The following is a 21,398-nucleotide window of genomic DNA, read 5'->3' on the forward strand; positions in this document are numbered from 1 at the left end:
CCATAGTCATTTATGAAACTTGAACTGCCCAGATTTGACATCTTAAATTTCCAATCTTATTATTCTTTTACAATACTTTTCTATCTTAGTAGTTCTTATACATCTCTACAGATTGTATTTTTTTTTTTTTTTTTTTTTTTTAGCTGTCATGGACACTTGAGAGTCCCTGAAACTCTATCTTCTTTCAAAGTATCAACACCCTTCTGGTTGTATTACTGTCCAGCCCAGGCACCAGAGTATATAAATTCAACTACTCTCTTGTCAGTGCTCTCAGCTTTCCCACCATTTGTCATTTCACTGTATCCAATCTTCACAACTTCAAATCAGGAGCAATCCAAAAACCTGTCTTCTCTATTCCAACATATGGGATACGGGGAAAAAACCATCACAACCATGAATATTAGCATTAAAAATAATAGAAACATGCATGTCATTGTCAATAATAGTAATACACATTTACCTGTATTCATAATATAAACCCAACCAATTCTTTGAGGAAACCCAAGTGTTTATGATGCTATGCTAAGGCAAAAATTGCTCCCAAAGTTTACGTAAAGAGAATGACATGTAATATATTGGACATACTGTAAACAAAATAGTGAGTATTTCAGAGCTTTATACAACATATAATCAATGACATTATGTGAAAGTTTATCTCCATAAAGACAGTTGTAGGGGACCTGCCTAATATGATCTAAGCACATTCGGGTAGTACATTTACCTAATTTAGTCCGTGGAACAATCTTTCATCATTCAGCCTTCTTGCTTGCAAATAAGAGAAAATCAACTGTAACTTAGAAGCAAAAAATTTTTGTTGTTGTAAGGATTTCACACAGAGTTCATAAAAAGCTTGGAGAACGAGGCTTGAAGAAAAGGTGGGAATCAAGAGAGGCAATCCTCAGGAAAGATCCTATCACAGGAGGAGTGTGCAAAGGACACTTATCACACTGCTGCCCTTGGATAGACTACAGACTCTCCCCACCTGCTCTGCTAACCTCACTTCTGTTGCTAACAATGTGGTAGATAATCTGAATGCCTTTGTATCTTGCTTCACCTTCTCATGATATAAAGTCCTAGGGTAATAAATCATCCAGTTGATCAAGACTGGATTGCATGTGGATTTCTGGTTTCTAGAGAGCGCTCTTTGGTATTTGTAAGTAGAAGCAGGACTCTGCCTCTTTTCTATCTTGGGATTCCCCAATGTAGGAAGGGTATTTGGAAGTTGAGCTGACAAAGATAGCAAATGTCCACTCTATCCTTGAAGCAGTCCTCTCTAAATATTGTTTATCTTGGCCAAGATTTTGATCGGTATTGGACAGCATGAGTTCAAGATTGTATTTGCTGACAACTACCTGGAGTGCTGCTAGTCTATGTTGCCAATTAAATAAAGACCCATATGCTTTAACAGACAGTTGAATTGGGAGTAGGATTGATATCCTCTTGTGAAGATTCAGTTGCCTAATATAGACACACGGCTGACTAGGAGGCCACCCCCGGTGCAAGAGAAGCTGTGGGAGTACTTATAGGCATGGCCAAGAGTCCACTTTTAAAAATGGTTATGACGTGCTCTAATATACAGACAAAGAGAACATTTATGTTACATGTAGCAAAACCAGAATAATATTAGCTTGGAATAGTTTAAGAAATGTATAACTGATGCCTCTGTAGCCTAAAAAAAAATTCAGTAAAGATCCCACAGAAAAGAATGGCTAGCTTTGAAAATTGCTAGAGAATTGCTACTATCTGTACACTTTTCAAAAGAAGATAAATAAGGAATATACTCCAGGATAATTAAAAGAGGAAGCTTTTGGGGTGTCTGGATGGCTCAGTTGGTTAAGTGACCAACTTTTGATTTTAGCTCAGATCATGATCTCAGAGTTGTGAAATCGAGCCCTGCCTCTGGCTCTGTGCTAAGCATAGAGCCTGCTTGATTCTCTCTCCCTCTCCCTCTGCCCCTCCCCTGGTCGTGAAGGTGCCCTTTCTCTCTCTCTCTCTCTCTTTCTTTCTAAAAAAAAATGGGGGTGGGGTGTGTGGCTCATTTGGTTAAGTGTCTGACCCTTGATTTTGGCTCAGGACATGGTCTTGCAGTTCATGGGTTCGAGCCTCACACTGGGCTCTGCACTGAGCATGCTGCTTGGAATCCTCTCTTTTCCTCTCTCTCTGCCTTTCTCTATTTCCCTCAAAATAAATAAATAAACATTTAAAAAGTAAACTAAAATAAAAGAAGAAACCTTCATGAAATTATTTCTTTTGAAAAATATATATATGAAAATTTTTATGTTAATTTTATATTGAATAGAAAATATGGTCACATGGTTCAAAATGGTATGGAGTATGAAGTCTCTCACTCATCTGTTCAGTGATCTCTACATCATAGTTGACCACTTAAATTAGTTTTTGTATTTCCTTCTAGAGTTATACTTATGTAAGCATAAGCAAATATGTATATGTAGTTTTGTTTACCCTCTTCTTAAAAACACAGAAGTAGCATACTATTTTTACTTTTCTGTTCTTTTTTCGAAACTTAATAATAGATATTGGAGATATTTTTATAGAAGTAAGAAATGTTCTTGTTATTTTTTTTCAAAATAACATTTCATTATATACATGTACCATAACTTTTATTTTTATTTTTATTTTATCTTATTTTTTTAAAGTAGGCTCCATACTCAATGTAAGTCTTGAACTCATGACCCTGAGATCAAGAGTTGCATGCTCTAAAACTGAACCAGGGAGGCACCACACATAAGTTTTAAAACTCTAGTCCTCTACTGAAGGAGATTTGAATTGTTCCCTACCTTTTGCTGTTAAATACAATTGTGCAATAAGTCAACTTGTACATAAGGTATTTTCCATACATGTAAATTTATATGTAGACTCTATATCCAGAAGTGGAATCATTTAGTCAGAAGATATATGCATTTGTAATTCTTATAAATATTGCTAAATTATACCAATTAGTCCTTCCACCAGTATTATATGAGATCCCCTATTTTCCTATGGACTCTCCAGCAATGATTTTATCATAATTTTGAATTTTTTTCAAATCTGATAGGTGAAAATGGTATCTGAATATAGTTTTAGTTTAATTGGTTTATTGTGCCTTGAGTGAGATTGGGAATCTTGTTGTGTATTTAGAAACCATTTAGATTTTCTTTCTCTGGGACTTCTCTTTTGCTCTTTTTTTACTATTGGATATTGGTCTTTTTCTTATCAATTTTTATGAAGTCTTTATAAATTTGTGAGAGTAACCCTTTGTTTGTGATATGAGTCGCAAGTATTTTTTGACCAGTTTATTACTGTGTGATTACTTTGTTTATGGTATTTTTTGTGCCATTCAGAAGATTTATTTTTATTTTGATTTCTCCTATGAATTCTGGATTTTGAATCATGGTACTATTTGTAGCTTATGGTTTTAAATATTTGATCAAATTCAAATTAATGGCATATACAGTCTAAGGTATGGATGTATTTTTTTTTTCAGGCGATCACCCTCTCTCAAGACTATTGAGTAGTCTGTCTTGTCCCTTCTAGCCTTAGATACTAATAAATCTAGTCCTATTCAGTGGATAGCTTTCCTCTATTCAGAGCTTAAATTCAGAGACTCAGGCTCCTTTTGGCTTTTGGTTTCACCATCTATTGGAGCCTTATTGTCATCTGCAATTAGCCAGAGAAAGATACAGTATATATAAAAAAAGAAACTCTGCATTGTAAAAGTCTTGTCTGGGAAGTGATACATAGTGCTACTGCTTATATTTATTGATAAGAACTAACTAGTTATGTAATATCTCTACTCCATCTCTCTCTCTCTCTCCCTATCTATCTAGTCTCTAAGTATCTAATATCTATCTATCTATCTATCTATCTATCTATCTATCTATCTATCTATCATCTATCTCTACCTATCTAATCTCTCTCTCTCTCCCTGTCTCTATCATCTGTCATGTTTTCCAACTATTCTTTTTCTGTGTGTGTGTGTGTGTGTATTTTTTCCACCTAAGTATTCAGTTGGATCATCAGCATTTTCATATTGCATTGACTGGCCCATTCATTCCATGTTAAAGAATAGTGGTGATAGTAGCTTCTTCTTGACTGTAGTGTCAGTACTTAACAATGTTTCCTATAAAAAATGATGCCGGCTTTGGGGCCATAATAGAAATATTTTATCACATTCACGAAGTATCTCTGTGTGTCTATTTCATTAAGTTTTTTTCTTTAATCAAAAATAGATTTGGGGGCGCCTGGGTGGCTCACTCAGTTAAGCATCTGACTTCAGCTCAGGTCATGACCTCATGGTTTGTGAGTTCAAGCCCATGTCAGGCCCTGGGCTGACAGCTTGGAGCTTGGGGCCTGCTTGGGATTTTGTGTCTCCCTCTCTCTCTGCCCCTCTTTGCTCACATTCTGTCTCTCTTTCTCAAAAATAAATAATATATTTTAAAAATTAAAAAAATGATTTTTCAAATCCTACCAACACATTGAAGATAAATATTTTCTGTTATTAGAACTAATAAAACTTTTATATTTTCTAAAGCTTTGAGGTATTGCATTTCTGAAATGAATCCCACTTGATAATTTCCAACCATCCTTGCTTTCTGGAACAAATCTTATTAGGTTTTGACATATTAATCTTTTAATGTACTACTGAATTATATTTAGCAACATTTTACTTAAGATTTTTGCATAAATTTTCTTAAATGATACTGATTTGTGGTTTTCTTTTTTGTACAGTCTTTGTCAGACTTGGTATTAGTGTTATTGTTTCATATAAATATGTGGAAATTGTCTATCTCTATGTAATTGGGAAGTTTAAGTAGCACTGGACAGTCTTTATTTAAAGTTTTCATAAACTTCTTAGAAACTATTATTTTTTGGGTGTGGGGATGCATGGCTTACTCTTTAGCAATTTTTCCAGTTGCTTCTTTGGAACTTGGTCTGTTAAAATATTCTGTATTTTTTGTGTTCAATTTTGGTAAATTATACAGTTGACCCTTGAACAACAAGGGTTTGAACAGAGTGGGTCCACTTATACTTCTTTTTTTCAGTAAATACAGTAGTACTATGAATGTATTTTCTTTTTCTTATGATTTTCTTAATAACATTTTGTTCTCTAGCTTACTTTATTATAAGAATACAGTATAAAATGCATATAATATATAAAATATGTGTTAATTGGCTGTTTGTGTTATTGATAAGGCTTGATGGTAGGCTATTAGTAGTTATGTTTTTAGGAAGTCACAAGTTTATATATCGATTTTTGATAGTGCAGGGGTTGGCGCCTCTGGCTCCTATACTGTGCAAGGGCCAACCTTATTTGAATAAATATTGTTATCATTATTGTTGCTCTTTGAAAATTTTCCTATTTGGTTTATATTTTTCCTATGACCTGGCAGTTATTTTGCAGAGAGCTTTAAAATTTCCAGATGTAAAATCTTTTTATTTTCTGAGTTTGTTAATTTCAAATGTTATTACATAGTGGTCATGTTGTTGCCTGTTTTATTTCTGTTTTCTGGAAACTACAGGTCAAATATAAAGGCATTTATGACAATCTAGTTGTCCTTTATCAGGCCAGATATTAACAATATTTGCAAAATATGTAATATAATTCTACTTTTTTCACTAAATATTTGTTTTGGAAAATATAGTTTTTTCCCCATATTTTATTTATGTAACATTTAATGGCTTGTTATTTTTAAATGAATTAAAAATTATTTATATAATAAATAACAAATAAATAAAAATTTCAGTTTTTATTTCTGATACAGTGAATATCAATAGATATAATCTATACAAACAGACACTCTTTGGGGTCCTCTATAATTTTTAAGAACTTAGAGGGCGTGGGTCCTGAGACCAAAAATGTTTGAAAGCTGTTGCACTACAGGAATTGGGTTTTGGTTTGTGGTCCATTCTAATAATATTTTTCATCTAATGATTGAATTAAACTCATTTGCACTTACTAATGTAACAGATGTTTGCTTTTAATTCTTTGCTTTTAACTTGAATGCTTTTAATTTTAATTTTTAATTCATAATAACTATTATCTTATGTTTTCCACTTTCTCAAAGTCTTTACTCTTTTTTCTTTTCCTTTTTTTGCATAATTCTTCTATTATAGAAATTTTGTTTTTATCCTAATCATTCCTTTTATAACTACACCTTTATGTAATGTGTTTAGTCCTCTTACTTTAAACAATATCTATTGTTTGTTTACTCTGACCAATAACATTAGTGTGTTTCCTTTATTTTCCTTCATATTCTTTCACTATCTTATTTCAGTTAATTACATAACCTTTTTAAGTGTTATTGTTGTACTACTAAATATACTTAAATTTTGATGTATCATCTTAAAAAGATATTCTTTGAACCCAATTAGTATAAATGAGGCAATTGGTGAATGTAACAATTCTCCCAACTTCCTCTTCTCCATGAAACTTACTTCTTTTTGGATATATTTTTAGGTTCTTTGATCTCAAAGTGCTGTCTATTCTTCTTCCTCTGTGCATGAAATCCATGCTTCTTTATTTTTCTTAGATACCAACCCATTATTTTTTATTCTTCATCTTTAACATCTTCTTTTCTATAGACAGTTATCTTTCATTATATGCATATTTTGAAGTCTTTATCATCTTAAAAAAATAACAAAAAATTTCTTGTTCTGTCTAAACTACTGCAGCTTGAGATCTTTTCTTTCTGCTTTATCCAAACTCTAGAAATGAATGGTATATGCTTCCTTATAAGTCATTCACTCATGAACCACCACAATCTGGATTCCACTTTCGATCAGAGTATTGAAAGCTTTCTTTCCATGGTTACTAGTAATTTCTTGCTCGTGATTTTCAGTTAATGTCTTCCATGGCCTCTCTGTAGCATTCAATAATGCTGACCACTGTGTCCTTTCTTGGTTTTCATGATAGCATAGGATCCTGATTTTCATCTTACTGCTCTAACTTTTGAATTTTCTTCATGTACTTTTCTTTTCTTTGTTCCTGCTCCTCAGGAATAAAAACTATATATATTTGGTTATCTTCTCTTCTTTTTCTAATCTTCTCAGGAGATCACACCTATTCATATGGCTTTAATTTCCATCTCAAAATTGTTCAAGAGCTTTGATCCTCACAAATTTATAAAAAATCTATAGCTTTAGCATAGCATACAAAATTTTAAATATCTAGCCTTTGCTTATTTTCATTGCTTTGGGGAACAATTATATATGCTGACTGTAAGTAATTCAAACAATGTGGGGGAAAAATACAAAAATTAAAGTTAAAAAAGTCTCTATTCTACCATTCAGAAATTACTGTTATTAATTAGGAGAATATTATTCCAGGTATCTTTCTTTATGTAGAACTTTCTACAGGTATCTTTCTTTCTAAATGCAGAACTGTGCGCACACACACATACACTAAAGTACATGTATGTATAGGCAGAACTGTAGACATAAATAGTGTGGATAGAAAGCATAAAAATATTTTTAGTTTTGTAGAAGTGGATCATATTGTGGATTCTGTTTTAAATAAAATGTTAAATTTTATTTTATGTAAATTAAACAGTGGTGAAAGAGACAAGTTAAAACAATGTTGAACTTCAAATAAATGCCTCTTTGCCACAGGATTTATTTCTTGTAAGATTCTGATTCTGATTTAAAAAGACTATGAAAAAACTAAGAAGTTGGAGCATTATGTCTTATTAAATGACTGTTTTAATTTTAGACAGAATTGATTGACACTCTGCTGTGGAAAGTGAGAATATTAGCTCTCTTTTACATCCTCCTGGCTTACCACCCTCCAACTTTTTAAGTTATATGATTATTGTTATATTTTCTATATTTATTTTTATTTAAACATTTTTTTTCAAAATGTTTTATTTATTTTTTTTGAGGGAGACAGACGGCGTGAGCAGGGGAGGGTCAGAGAGAGAGGGAGACACAGAATCAGAAGCAGGCTCTAGGCTCTGAGCTAGCTGTCAGCACAGAGCCTGATGCGGAGCTCTAACCCACAAACCGCGAGATCATGACCTGAGCCAAAGTCGAAGGCTTAACCGACTGAGCCACCCAGGTGCCCCACTGATAATAATTTTAAAAATTAACATGGAAACAAAGATACAGATTTTTTATTAAGTCTTATAGAAAATACCTGTTCAGACTCCCTGGGGCCATAGACCCAGTTGAGAGACACTGTTATGTTCATTTCTGTCACTTCAGTCTGGAACGTCTGAATCAGTAGCTGTTCTGCAGTTATGAAGGGCTATATCCCGTTATGGCTCCCTTTGTTGACGCTGACTAACTTCTTGCAGTGCTGCTTATTTTCTATCCATTCATTTTGGACTGTGAGTGCTTTCCAGTGTCCTTTCTTTCCACTATTTAGACTAAGAGATCTATTATCTACCCACCAACAGAAGAATTTTAGAGAATTGTTCACCTTTCTTGCCTTTTCCACTCTCTGGTACAATCTGGCTTAAATAGTTGTTATTTGGGATTGAAAAAAGAGTCAAGAACCAGGTTGGGTCTCATAACTCCCAGTACAGTGGTCTTTCCACCTAACAATTCTATGGAATTAGATCTGTCCCATCACCTTAAATATTGCTATCTGTGTTTAAGAATGTTGCACAAATTAATGATGCCTATATAATTTATATTCCATAGCAATTATATGCATGTAATATGTTGTCCAGAGCCTGTGGTACTGACACTGCTAACCTGGTGAGCATAGGATGTGAACTGCTTTTCAAATATGGTGCTATCCCATTTGGTAATCTCTACACCTCGGTAACCTCTTCTGATATTGATGAAATGGGGAGCCCTTTACCCAATGTTGAGATATAGTCTTTTTTATATTTGTTTTTTTCCTGGCTAATTGGTTATTATGGCACTTGAACCAACACCCTTGGCTTAATTAGCATAATGTTTCCCAATTAAGTGATGTGGCTTAGTTATTTGATCTTAAAATGGCATTGCAGGAGAACAGAAAAATGTTGTGGAGATATGAAAAAGTCTTTGAACATGAGGCTATTAGAATGTTATATATGTGTTCAGTATGCCTAAGAGTCAAAGCAAAACATAGCAGTCATTTATTTAGAGGGGTAGAGGTACAGAGTTTATCAGTGTCATCCCAGTGATGGCATGAGAAGAAAGGTCTTATATAGTCAGATGGCTGGAATTACAGGCCACATCGCCAGGATGAGAATATTTGCTGAAAATGATGGTGTGTGAGATGAAATGATCATTTCCTTTGTGACAATTATGAAGTTAGGATAGATAGTGTGGGAGGTGTAAGGGTTACAGAGAGGATTAGGTGTAAGAATAACAAGGCAGAGTGGGAGGATAGCATTTAGTACAGATGGCAATGCAATGTATTGTGGCTATATTGTAGGGCACATTAAAACTGGCTAAAGAGATGGTTTTTAAAGCTGGTGAAAATGAACATTTTCCAAATAATCTTTATAAAGAATAGATAATACTTTTTTTTAAATCAAAAATAGAAATGGTTGACCCATATATAAAATAAAACACATTTTGACCATATTAACAACATGAATGGATGTAATGGAAATTTGTAGAAGCCTACATAAAGTATTTATACTTGTGAGTAAATCTGTGTAAATAGTATATACCTAAGCATGGTACTCATCTTTTATTTATTTTTTGTTTTTTAAGGTTTTTGTTAAATGTTTATTTTTGAGAGAGAGACAGAGACAGAGCTTGAGTGGGGGAAGAGCAGAGAGAGATGGAGACACAGAATCTGAAACAGGCTCCAGACTCCGAGCTGTTAGCACGGAGCCTGACGCAAGGCCTGAACTCACGAACAGTGAGATCATGACCTGAGCTGAAAGCGGCCACTTAACTGATTGAGCCACCCAGGTGCCCTGGTACTCATCATTTAGTAAATATTGCTAGGCCTAGCTGTTCCCTAGCAAAAATAAATAAAAAAAATAAAACAGATTATTGAGAAAATTGAGTACAGTGCTGAAGAAAATACAGATTTCTTAACTAAATTGGCAGTGACACCATGTCACAGGGGTTTATACATTAGGAAATTTCCACCATACATTTAATAATTTCAGAATATACTCATACTATCTACAAACAAATGATTCATAATAAAGAAATGTAAGTGATCCACACTAAATGTTGCTGATAAAACATGCTTCAGCAGTGTATTTATTCCCAGAAACATTTCATAATAACGTATTAAGAAGGGTAACTTTCTGCTGAACGTCCGCTCTTGTGACCCGAGAACACTGCATGGTTCCTTAACAAAACAGACACTCAATATTTGCTGAATGAATGTGTGAATGAGTGAGAATGGCACATAACGGGGTAATTTCATAAATAGGGTAGCAATGGTCATGCAAGTGAAGTCATTTGAGGGGTTTTAGGAAGGCCATTATCTCCATAATCATCATCCTACTGCCCAAAATTGCATATTAACTATTCTTGCTGCTGAGTTAAAGCACTGCTTTCTGTAAGATTCCTTATTAAAATGAAAAAAAATCTTCAGAAAAAGGTAATAAATAAATAAATCTGGCTCACAGATTTACACATTAGAAAATGTTCCCCATAAAGACTGAAGGAAAGTAATGAGGGTGGGTTTAGGGGTTTGCTCAGAAGGAGAGATAGAATAAGCATTTTGGTGGGTTGAAGAAAGAAATTCCCTTTGAAGTTTGGCTCTCTTTATTACCTTAGATAGGAAGCATGAAAATTTGTAGTCCATAATGGAAATAGAAGGAGTGAAGGAAAATAACTACAGAGAAAGTTCTCCTTTGTTATTTTTATATTAGAGGAGAGTCTAATAAATTAGGTGCCTATTATGTAATTTTTTAAAGTGCCTATTATGTTTTCATAAAACATGAGGAAAATGGCCACAGGTGGTTTCCTGAATGTAAGGCTTCATGTTCTTTTCCAAGTTTATTTATTTTAAGAGAGAAAGTGTGAGCCAGGGAGGGCAGAGAGAGGGAGAGGGAGAGTCTCAAGCAGTCTCTGCACTGTCAGTGCAAGGCACTCACAGAGCCCAAGTCAGGGCTTGCAACCATGAACTGTGAGATCATGACCTGAGCTGAAACCGGGAGTCACATGCTTAGCCGACTGAGCCATCCCAGCACGCCATAAGGCTTATTTTATGCCATATGTCTTGATGCTCTAGCCAAAAGAGACTGGGGACCAGGGATTGGTACTAGAGCCATAACACCCATCTGGCTGCTTATTGGGTAACCTATCTAATTAGACACTCACTGTTTTTTTTTTTTTTAGTGAATTTTATTTATTTATTTAATGTTTATTTATTTTTGAGAGAGAGACAGAGACAGAGACAGAAACAGAGCAGGGGAGGGGCAGAGAGAGAAGACACAGAATCTGAAGCAGGCTCCAGGCTCTGAGCTGTTAGTACAGAGCCTGATGCAGGGCTCAAACCCACAAACCATGAGATCATGACCTGAGCCGAGTCAGACACTTAACTGACTGAGCCACTGAGGTGCCCGCTAATTAGACACTCACTGTTTTATGATGATTACTCAAGTTAAGGGAGTGTTTCTTAATTCTAGGCACACAAAAACAGAGTCAGAAGAAAGAGGCAGACAGAGGAACATGGAGTCATACGAAGCAATTAGTTATTAAACAAATATAGGATATCAACTACGTGCTATACACTATTCTAAGGTGCTGAAAATGCAGTGGTGAACAAGTTTGCCTTCATGAGCTTACGTTCTAGTAGGGGAGACTTGTATTAAATAAAGAATGATTATATAATATTATTTCAGGTAGTGATAAGTCCTCAAAGAAAAATAAATCAGAGATAGGAATATTTTGTTTGTTTTTGTTTTTTATTTTTTGGTGTTGTTTTGGGGGGATTGGGTGGTCAAAGAAGGCCTTTCTTAGGAAGAGGTAGTTGAACTGAGAGAGATCTAGAAGACGTGAGGGAGAGAGCAGGCCGGGGAAGAGTGTTTATTGACAGAGAAAATAACATGTGGAAAAACTTCAAGACAGGAGTATGCTTGCCGTGTTTTAAGGCACAGGGAGAAGGCGAGTGTGGAAGCAGTGGGAGATACGTAATGACACTGGTAGCTAGTGAGATTGGGAAGTATCCGGGGGTCAAATTATATAAGTCATGGTGAGGCACTTTTGTTTCAAGTGTGCTGGGAAGCCATTGTAGGATTTTGAACAGGAACGTGACGGGACACGATGTGTACTTTAACAGCAACTTGGGCTGTCAGAGAATGGACTGGGAGAGAGCAGAAACAGGATAATAAGTTAGGAGAGCACTGCAGGATGAGAAGTCCAAGAAAGAGATGATGGTGGTTGAAATGGGTTTAGCTATAGATATAGCTCATAAGAAGTGGTTGGATTGGGGCTATATTTTGAATCTAGAGCAGTCAGGATTTGCTAATGGTTGTGTTGTGACATGTGAGAAAGAGAAGACTGAATGATTATTTCATTTCCTCCCTCCCTCCTTTTCTTCCTTCCTCATTCCCTCCCTTCTTTCCTTCCTTCCTTCCTTCCTTCCTTCCTTCCTTCCTTCCTTCCTTCCTTCCTTCCTTCCTTCCTTCCTTCCTTCCTTCCTTCCTTCCTTCCTCTTTCTTTCTCCTTCCCTCCTTCCCTTTTCAAATAAGCTCCACACCTAGTGTGCGGCTTGAACTCATAACTCTGAGAGTAAGAGTCACATGCTCTACTGACTGAGCTAGTCAGGCACCCCTGAATGATGACTTCAAATGGCAATGGCACTTACTGTGAAACAGGTAATACATGTTTGGGACAGAGGAGATCATTAGATGGGCATGTCATCAGAGCCACTAGTTGGTTACTAGACCTGCTATTTGGGTTTTAAAACCATTGTTTATACCATTAGCGCCAACAGGGAGCTATCTTTACAGTTCTCGGTGTTGTCTGGTTGTGTAGCATCTGAGTTAGTTTCTGCAGATTAATTTCTTCAAGTAAATCTGCATCACCTTGGTGTATCTATATTCCTTGCAACTTGAAAGGCCCTAATACAGTTTTGCTGAGCATTCCTCAGCTTCACAAAAATATTATTGATATTTATAATGCTTAATTCAAAGTCTTAGCAGTATTTATCAAAAACTAAGCTTAATTAAAAAAAAATTCTGGTAGCTCAGATTAATCCTAATGTTTCATGTCTTAAAGTGGCTTTACAAAGAAAAATTTTAAATGTTTGAAATTAAAAAATCGCTTGAAAAGAGGGATGCCGTGACCTTTAAAAAATTGTTTCGTTATATGAATAGATGTACAGTAAAACCTTGGATTGTGAGTAACTTATTCTGTGAGTATTCTACAAGACAAGCTAACATTTCTAATAAATTTTAACTTGATAAATGAGTGATACCTTGCAATATGGTAGTATGTGATGCCGAATGTCACATGATCACAACTGAGCCAATGGTTCTTCTGTCTCTTCCTTTCTCTCTGTCTGTCTGTCTGTCTGTCTCATATTATGGAATTGTGGGTGATTGTCTCACAGGCTTGGCTGCTTGGTTTCAGGCTACGGTATTTTGCAGTTATCAGTGATTTTTTCAGAGCATTGGAAGGTGCCCACAACTGGCACTAGTGTATTTTTTTTTGTCACTTCAAAGCACCTATAGACAGTCCTTTGCTTTTCCATACAAAGGTAAGCAAGCATAGGAATGTTCTGCATCATTCTAGGTCACACTGCCTGCAATATAGACCCTTTCCTTTGTTGTCTTATTGCCAATTACATTAAATACAGAATATGACAAGAGTTTATTAATACTGTTCTGTAGTCAACATGCATGTGAGCGTATATAATGGCTCCCATGCAGAAAAAGATTCCATTGAGCCTGTAGATAGCAGTAATTCCATTAGTGATAGTGAAAGTCGTCCTACACAATAATGCTCCTATCTCTTGTCTCCCTCACCCCAGCCATGAAGGTTTTAAAAGGTAAGTGCAGGTTAACTAGTTTATTATTCTTTATATTTTATATTTTCTTTATTATTTTGTATTATATTACAATATTGTAATAATTTTTATATGAATATTTTTGGGTTGTGGAACGAATCATCTGAGTTTACATTGTTTCTTATAGAGAAATTCACTTTGATTTTTACAAGTGCTTTGGATTACAAGCAAGTTTCCACAAGGAATTATGCTCTCAAACCAAAGTTTTACTGTATATTCAATACTCTGACAACAGGGCAACCTCCTTGCAAACAGAATCTGTATTTATTCTTTGCTGTATCACTAGTGCCTTGCTTGGAACCTGAGAAGCAGGGAAGTGCAGCATCCCTTACATTAAAAAATGAATGAGGGACGTCTGGGTGGCTCAGTCAGTTGAGTGGCTAAGGGTGATCTCGCAGTTCATGAGTTCGAGCCCCACATCAGGCTCTGTGCTGACATCTCAGAGCCTAAAGCTTGGAGCCTGCTTTGCAGGCGTCCCCCTCTCTCTGCCCCTACCTGGCTTGTGCTCGTGGTCTCTGTCTCAAAAATGAATAAACATTAAAAATCAAAAAAAATGAATGAGTTGTTGTATATCAGTACTTCATTTGTACTGTTTGATTTGTATAGAGAGCCTATGACCTTTTTTCCCCTGGGGTATTCTGATAATTTTGGCACAAAACTTCTTTCCATTTAATGTAGTGATTGATTTTAAAAAGGAAATATAAGTATAGAGGGTAGATTTCAACTTGTAGGAGTTGAGCCAGAAACTTATTTGGATTTAAAATGTAGATGTCATTTGTTTACTTGAAAAAAACCCCTCAAATTTTGTGTGTTATATAAAAATAAGAATAACTAGAATAAGAAGAGGTTATTTTTTATAACATCTGTGTACAAATTATTATTAGCACTGCTAATCTAAGAGCTTAATCATTGGCATGATACCTGTATCACCACCAGATGCAAGCTTTCTGAATCTAACAATAAATAAATGGTTTTGAATAATTTTAGTATAATTTTAAAAAGGAACAAAAATGTAAACATTTTTTCCCCAAAGCTAGCTCATTGGTCTAAAGCTAGCCCATTTATAAATGAATATTTTAAAAATGTGCCATTGTGTTTCTAAATTACAGTTTTCCTTTCATATAAAATAAAAATAGACATCCGTGAATAGTAGTTGTTATGAAAACAGAATTTTAGTGGATGCACCAACATAATTAGAAAAAAATACAGAAAGATTTTCAAGCAAATTCAGTCCTCAAGACAAGAAACTAACTTTTGTTAAAAATGGAAACCTACCACCGGCCACATCTGTCAATGAAATGTTTTGTAGACAGGTTTAGGATAAAGTAGGTTGTGAGGACTCAGACTAAACTTGTAAAAGTATAGTGAGTTAAGAATATGAAAACTGCTGTATTGAGTTGGTCCACTATTTTTCCTGCCCAAAATTTAGTTTCTACTAGTAGAAGAACCAAGGGATATGTTGTAGGAAAGAAGGCTTTCTCTTCTTTACATTAGTTTCAAAAGGCTTGGTTTAACACATTGCATATCTCCCTAAGTCATTATGACTATCGCATTTTACTTTAAATCATTTTGAAATTATTTATATTATCAGTTTGCACTTCTTTGGGGTATAATCAATTTTGTGTATTTTGCTACCTTTTATTATTGTAAAATATTCTTTTAAAAAAATCATCGTTACCATGAAAGAAAAGATCCAGGTTGTCTTATACTTTGCATTGTCTTTGAGTCTTGGCAGTAAGTTTAGTATTTTGTACTAATTTTGAAATATTTTATATGTGGATTATCAATTTACTTATTTCTAGAAATATTTTTATAAGCAAAGTAGGTGTTACTTATTACCATTTGAACATGGTCATTGAAATTTTCTCTTTATATATTTTATTTTGGCAAAATACATATAAAATTCAGAATTTAAACTGTTTTAGTGTCTAATTTAGTTACAGTTATTAGTACATTTACAATGTTGTGCAGCCATCACCAATGTAGTGCCAGAACATTTTCATCACCAAAAGGAAACTGTATACCCTTTAAATAACCATTCCCAATTCTCCTCTCCCTACAAGTTCTGCAACCACAACTTTGCTGTCTCTATGGATTTGCCTATCTTGGATATTTCATACAAGTGAAACCGTACAATATGTGTCTGAATTCTTTCACTTAGCACAATATTTTCAAGGTTCATTCATGTTGTTGTATGTATTAGTACTTCATTCTTTCTTACAGCTGAATAGTATTGTTTTGTGTGGCCCTGTTATATTTTGTTTATCCATTCATGTTTGGTGGCAATTTGGGTTGTTTATTCCTTTTGGCTATTGTGGATAATGTTCCTAAGGACATCCATTACAAAATGTGTTTGAATGTCTGTTTTCAGTTTTTCTGGATCAATACCCAGGAGTGGAATTACAGGTTCATATGGTAATTTTACGTTTAAATATTTGAAGAACTGCCAAACAGTTTTCAACAGCAGGTGTACCATTTGACATTCTCACTAGCAATATATGAGTGTTTCACTTTCTCCACATCCTTGTCAATACTTATTTTCTAATTTGTCTTAGTTTTGTTTTTTGTTTTAGCCATCCATATATATTTGAAATGGTATCTCACTGTGGTTTTGGTTGACATTTCTGTAATTACTAGTGGTGTTGAGCATCTTTTCATGTGCTTTTGGCCATTTGTATATCTTCTTGGAGAAATGCCTATCCAACTCTTTTGCCCACTTAAACATATTCTGGGTACTAAACTGTTATCAGATATATGATCTGCATATATTTCCCCCCATTCTGTGGGTTGCTTTTTAATTCTGTTGATAGTATCCTTTAATGTACAAATAATTTTTAATTTTGATAAAGATCAATTTATCTATTTTTTATGCTTTTGGTGTCAGCTATAAAAATCCATTGCTAATCAAAGGGCATGCAGATTTACCCCTTTGCTTTCTTCTAAGAGTTTTACAATTTTAGGTCTTTGATCCATTTTGAATTAATTTTTGTGTGGAGTGTGCCGTTAGGGCTTAGCTTTATTCTTTTGCTTGTGCATGCCCAATGTTCGTAGTATCATTTTTTGTTTAAAAATTATTTAATGTCTATTCATTTTTTGAGAGATGGAGAGAGACAGAGCAAGAGTGGAGGAGGGTCAGAGAGAGAAGGAGACATAGAATCTGAAGCAGGTTCCAGGCTCCGAGCTGTCAGCACAGAGCCTAATGTAGGGCTCGAACCCCTGGATTGCAAGATCATGACCAAAGCGGAAATCAGATGCTTAACCTACTGAGCCACCCAGGTGCCCTGGAGCATCATTTTTTGAAGAGAGTATTTTTTTCCTGTTGAGTGGTCCAGTCACCTTTGGTGATAATCACTTAACCACAGACAGATTGGTTTATATATGGAGTCTTCAATTCAATTCTGTTCATGTATGTCTATCTATATTCCTGTACCACACTGTTTTGATTACTGTAGCTTTGTAGTAAATTTTGAAATCAGGAAAACTGAGTTGTCCAACTTTTTCTTTCTCAAGATTGTTTTACCTATTTGAGGTCCTTACAATTCCATATGAATTCTAGGCTAAGCTTTTTCACTTCTGCAAAAATTGTTTTTGGAGATTTTGATAGGGATCACATTGAATCTGTAGATCATCTTGGGAGAGTATTTCCATTTTAACCATATTAAGTCTTCCAATCCATGTCTTTTTCTTTTTCATTTATATTAGGTATTCTCTAATATCTTTCGGTGATTCTTAATCTTTCAGTTTTAAGTGTTCAAGTCTTGCACCTGCCTAGTAACATTTATTCCTATGTATTTTATACATTTTGCTGCTATTATAAATATAATTGTTTTTTAGTTTCCTGTTTGGATTGTTTATTGCTAATGTGTGGAAATACAACTGATTTTTTAGTGTTGATCTTATATTCTGCAATTGTGATGAATTAGTTTCTTATTTCATTTTTGTGGGTTCTTTAGGATTTTCTATATACAAGATCATATCATTTGCTAATAGGGATTGTTTTACTTCTTTTTTTTCCTTATATTTGGATGTTTTTACTTTCTGTTTCTTGCCTGATTGCTCTGGCCAGAATTCTAGTACAGTGTTAAATAACAAGTGATGAAAATATGCATCCTTATCTTGTTCCTAATATTAGGGAGCTTTCTTGTTCCTAATATTAGGTGAAGGCTTTCAGTCCTTCATCATTGAGTATAATTTTAGCTATGTGTTTTTCTTAAATAAATTTCTTTTATTGTGTTGAATAAGTTTCCTCCTCTTCCTAGATTTTTGAGCATTTTTATCTTGAAAAGGTGTTGGGTTTTGTCAAATGCTTTTTGTTGAGTGAGATGATCATATGCATTTTTCTTCCATTGTTCTGTTGACATGATATATTACATTGGTTGATTTTCTTATGTGAAATCACTATTGCATTCCTGGAATAAATCCTAGTTAGTTATGGTATATAATCCTTTAATGTGCTGTTGAATTTGGTTGGCTAGTTTTTACTGAAGATTTTTGCATCCATATTCATAAGAGATATTGTCCTGTAGTTTTCTTAGGGTATCTTTGTCTGGCTTCGGTAATGCTGGCCACAAAGAATGTGTTAGGAAGTATTACTTTCTTTCCTTTTTTAAAAAAATAATTAGAATACTGGTGTTAATTCTTTAAATGTTTGACAGAATTCATCAGAGAAGCCATCTGATGCAGGGCTTTTCTTGTTTGGAGAACTTTATTGTTAACTCAATCTGGTTACTTGTTATAGGTCTGTTCAGATTTTCTGTTTTTTCTTGGGGCAATTTTGGTAGTTTGTGTGTTTATAGAAATTTGCCCATTTCATTTAGATTATTTAATTTATTGATACAAGTTGTTCATATAGTTCTCTCACTATCCTTTTAACTTTTATAATTTTGCAGTAAGTGTGTCCTTTCATTTCTGATTTTGGTTATTTGTGTCTTCTCTTTTTTCTAAGTTTACTTAATGATTTGTCAGTTTTGTTGGTCTTTTAGAAGAACCAACTTTTGGTTTCATTGATTCTTTCTATTGTTTTTCTTTCTTGTCTCTATTTTACCTCTTTCTGCTCTATCTTTATATTTCCTTCCTTATACTGGCTTGGATTTAGTTTGCTTCAGTTTGCTCTTCTATTTTCTAGTTCCTTAAGTTGTAAAGTTGGTTTTCTTTTTTGATATTTTCCTTCTTTTTGAAATGTAGGTATTTATAGCTATACTTATCCCTCAGTGCACTGCTTTTGCTGCATCTATAGGTTTTGATATATTGACTTACTGTTTTTGTTCATCTTAAAGTATTTTTAATTTCTCTAATGAGTTCTTCTTTAACTCATTGGTTGCTTAGGTGTGTGTTCTTCATGATCTATGTATTTGAAAATTTTTCAGTTTTTGTTCTGTTGTTGATTTCTAGCTGCATTCCATTATGGTTGGAGAAGATACCTTGTAAATTTATTGAGTCTTTTTAAATGACCAAACATATGGTCTATCCTGGAGAATGTTCTAAGTACACTTGAGAAAAATGTGTATTCTCTTCTTATTGGTGGGAATGTTCTGAATATGTTTTTTAGTTTTGGTTTATCATGTTGCTCAAGCTATTTTTGTCTTGATTTCTTTCCAGATATTAAAGCCTTTATTGGAATTAGCTATTAGTTTCCAACTATTATTGTAGAACTACCCATTTCTCCCTTTGGTTATTGCTTCATATGTTTTGGGACTCTGGTTTTATGTGTGTATATGTTCATAATTGTTATATCTTCTTTATGGATTGATCATTTTCTTCAATATATAAAGTCTTTGTCTTCTGTAATGATTTTTGTCTTAAAATCTATTTCGTCTGATATTTGTATAGCCACTTCCTGAAGGTCACTTGTGGTACTGTTTGAATGAAGTATATATTTTATACTATTCACTTTCAACCTATTTGTGTTGAATTTGGATTTAAAATGAGTTTCAATAGTAGCATAGAGTGGATCATGTTTTTAAAATCCATTCTGCCAATCCTTGCCTATTAAATGGAGAGTTTAATCCTTTTACATTAAAAGTAATCACTGATAATGAGGGACTTACTTCTGACATTTTGCTATTTTCTATATGTCATATTTTATTTTGTCTCTCAATTCCTTCATTACTGCCTTCTTTTGTGTTTAATTGATTTTCTCTGGTATACCTTTTTGATTTCCTCTTTCTTGTGTTTTGTTGTTGTTGTTGTTGTTGTTTTAGTGTTTATCATGGGGATTCAAATTTCTCACAATTTAGTGAATTAATATCAACTTGTTTTCACTAGTATACAAAAACTCTGCTATTGTACAACTCCATTCCCTCATGTTTGCATTGTCACAGATTATATCTTTATATATTATGTACCTGTTAACATAGATTTATAATTATTGTTTTATTCATTTACCTTTCAAATTATATAGAAAACAAAAAGAATTACAAACCAAAAATATAATGTTGATTTTTAAATTATGTAGCTATTTTTGCCAATATACTTTATTTCTTCATATGCCTTTGAATTACTATTTCATGTTCTTTGAGCCTGGGAGTCTCTCTTTTTAACATTTCCAGGGCAGGTTACTAGTAATGGACTTGTTCAGTTTAAAAAAAATTTTTTTTAACGTTTTTTAAAATTTCTTATTTCTGAGAGAGAGAGAGAGAGAGAGAGCATGAGCAGGGGAGGGTCAGAGAGAGAGGGAAACATAGAATTTGAGGCAGGCTCAAGGCTCTGAGCTAGCCATCAGCACAGAGCCCAATGCAGGGCTCGAACCCATAGACCGTGAGATCATGACCTGAGCTGAAGTTGGATGCCCAACTGACTGAGCCATCCAGGTGCCCCAGTTCTTGTTTATTTGAGAGTGTCTTAATTTCTCCTTCATTTTTGACAGAAAGTTTTGCCAGATAGAGAATTCTGGTTAACAGCTTTTTTTTTTTTTTTCTTTTAGCATTAAATGGGTTGTCATCCCACTTCCTCTTAGCTTCCATGATATTTGATTAAGGAATTGGTTGATCTTATTGAGACTCCCTTATATATGACAAGTTGTTTCTGCCTTGATGCTTTCAAGATACTTTCTTTGTCTTTGCCATTTGACAGTTCGATGATAATGTATCTTTGTGTAGAGTTCTTTGAGTTTATTTTGCTTGGAGTTTATTGGACTACTTGGATGTGTAGATTCATGTCTTTCATCAAATTTGTGACATTTTCAGCCATTCTTTCTTAAAATATTCTTTCTTTCTCTCCTCTCCTTCTGACACTCCCATTTTGTGTGTGTTGGTACATTTGATGGTACCCAACAGGTCCCTTAGGCTCTCTTTATTTATTTTCATTTTTAAAAAAACTTTCTGCTCCTGAGACTGTATAATTTATTTATTAAAATTTTATTAATGTTTTATTTATTTCTGAGAGAGAGAGAGGGAGAGAGAGAGACACACACACACAGTGTGAGCAGGGGAAGGTCAGAGAGAGAGGGAGATACAGAATCTGAAACAGGCTCCAAGCTCTG

The sequence above is a fragment of the Hyaena hyaena genome, unplaced genomic scaffold (genome assembly GCF_003009895.1).
Source record: "Hyaena hyaena isolate Hyena2069 unplaced genomic scaffold, ASM300989v1 scaffold_450, whole genome shotgun sequence".
NCBI classification, from domain to species: domain Eukaryota; kingdom Metazoa; phylum Chordata; class Mammalia; order Carnivora; family Hyaenidae; genus Hyaena; species Hyaena hyaena.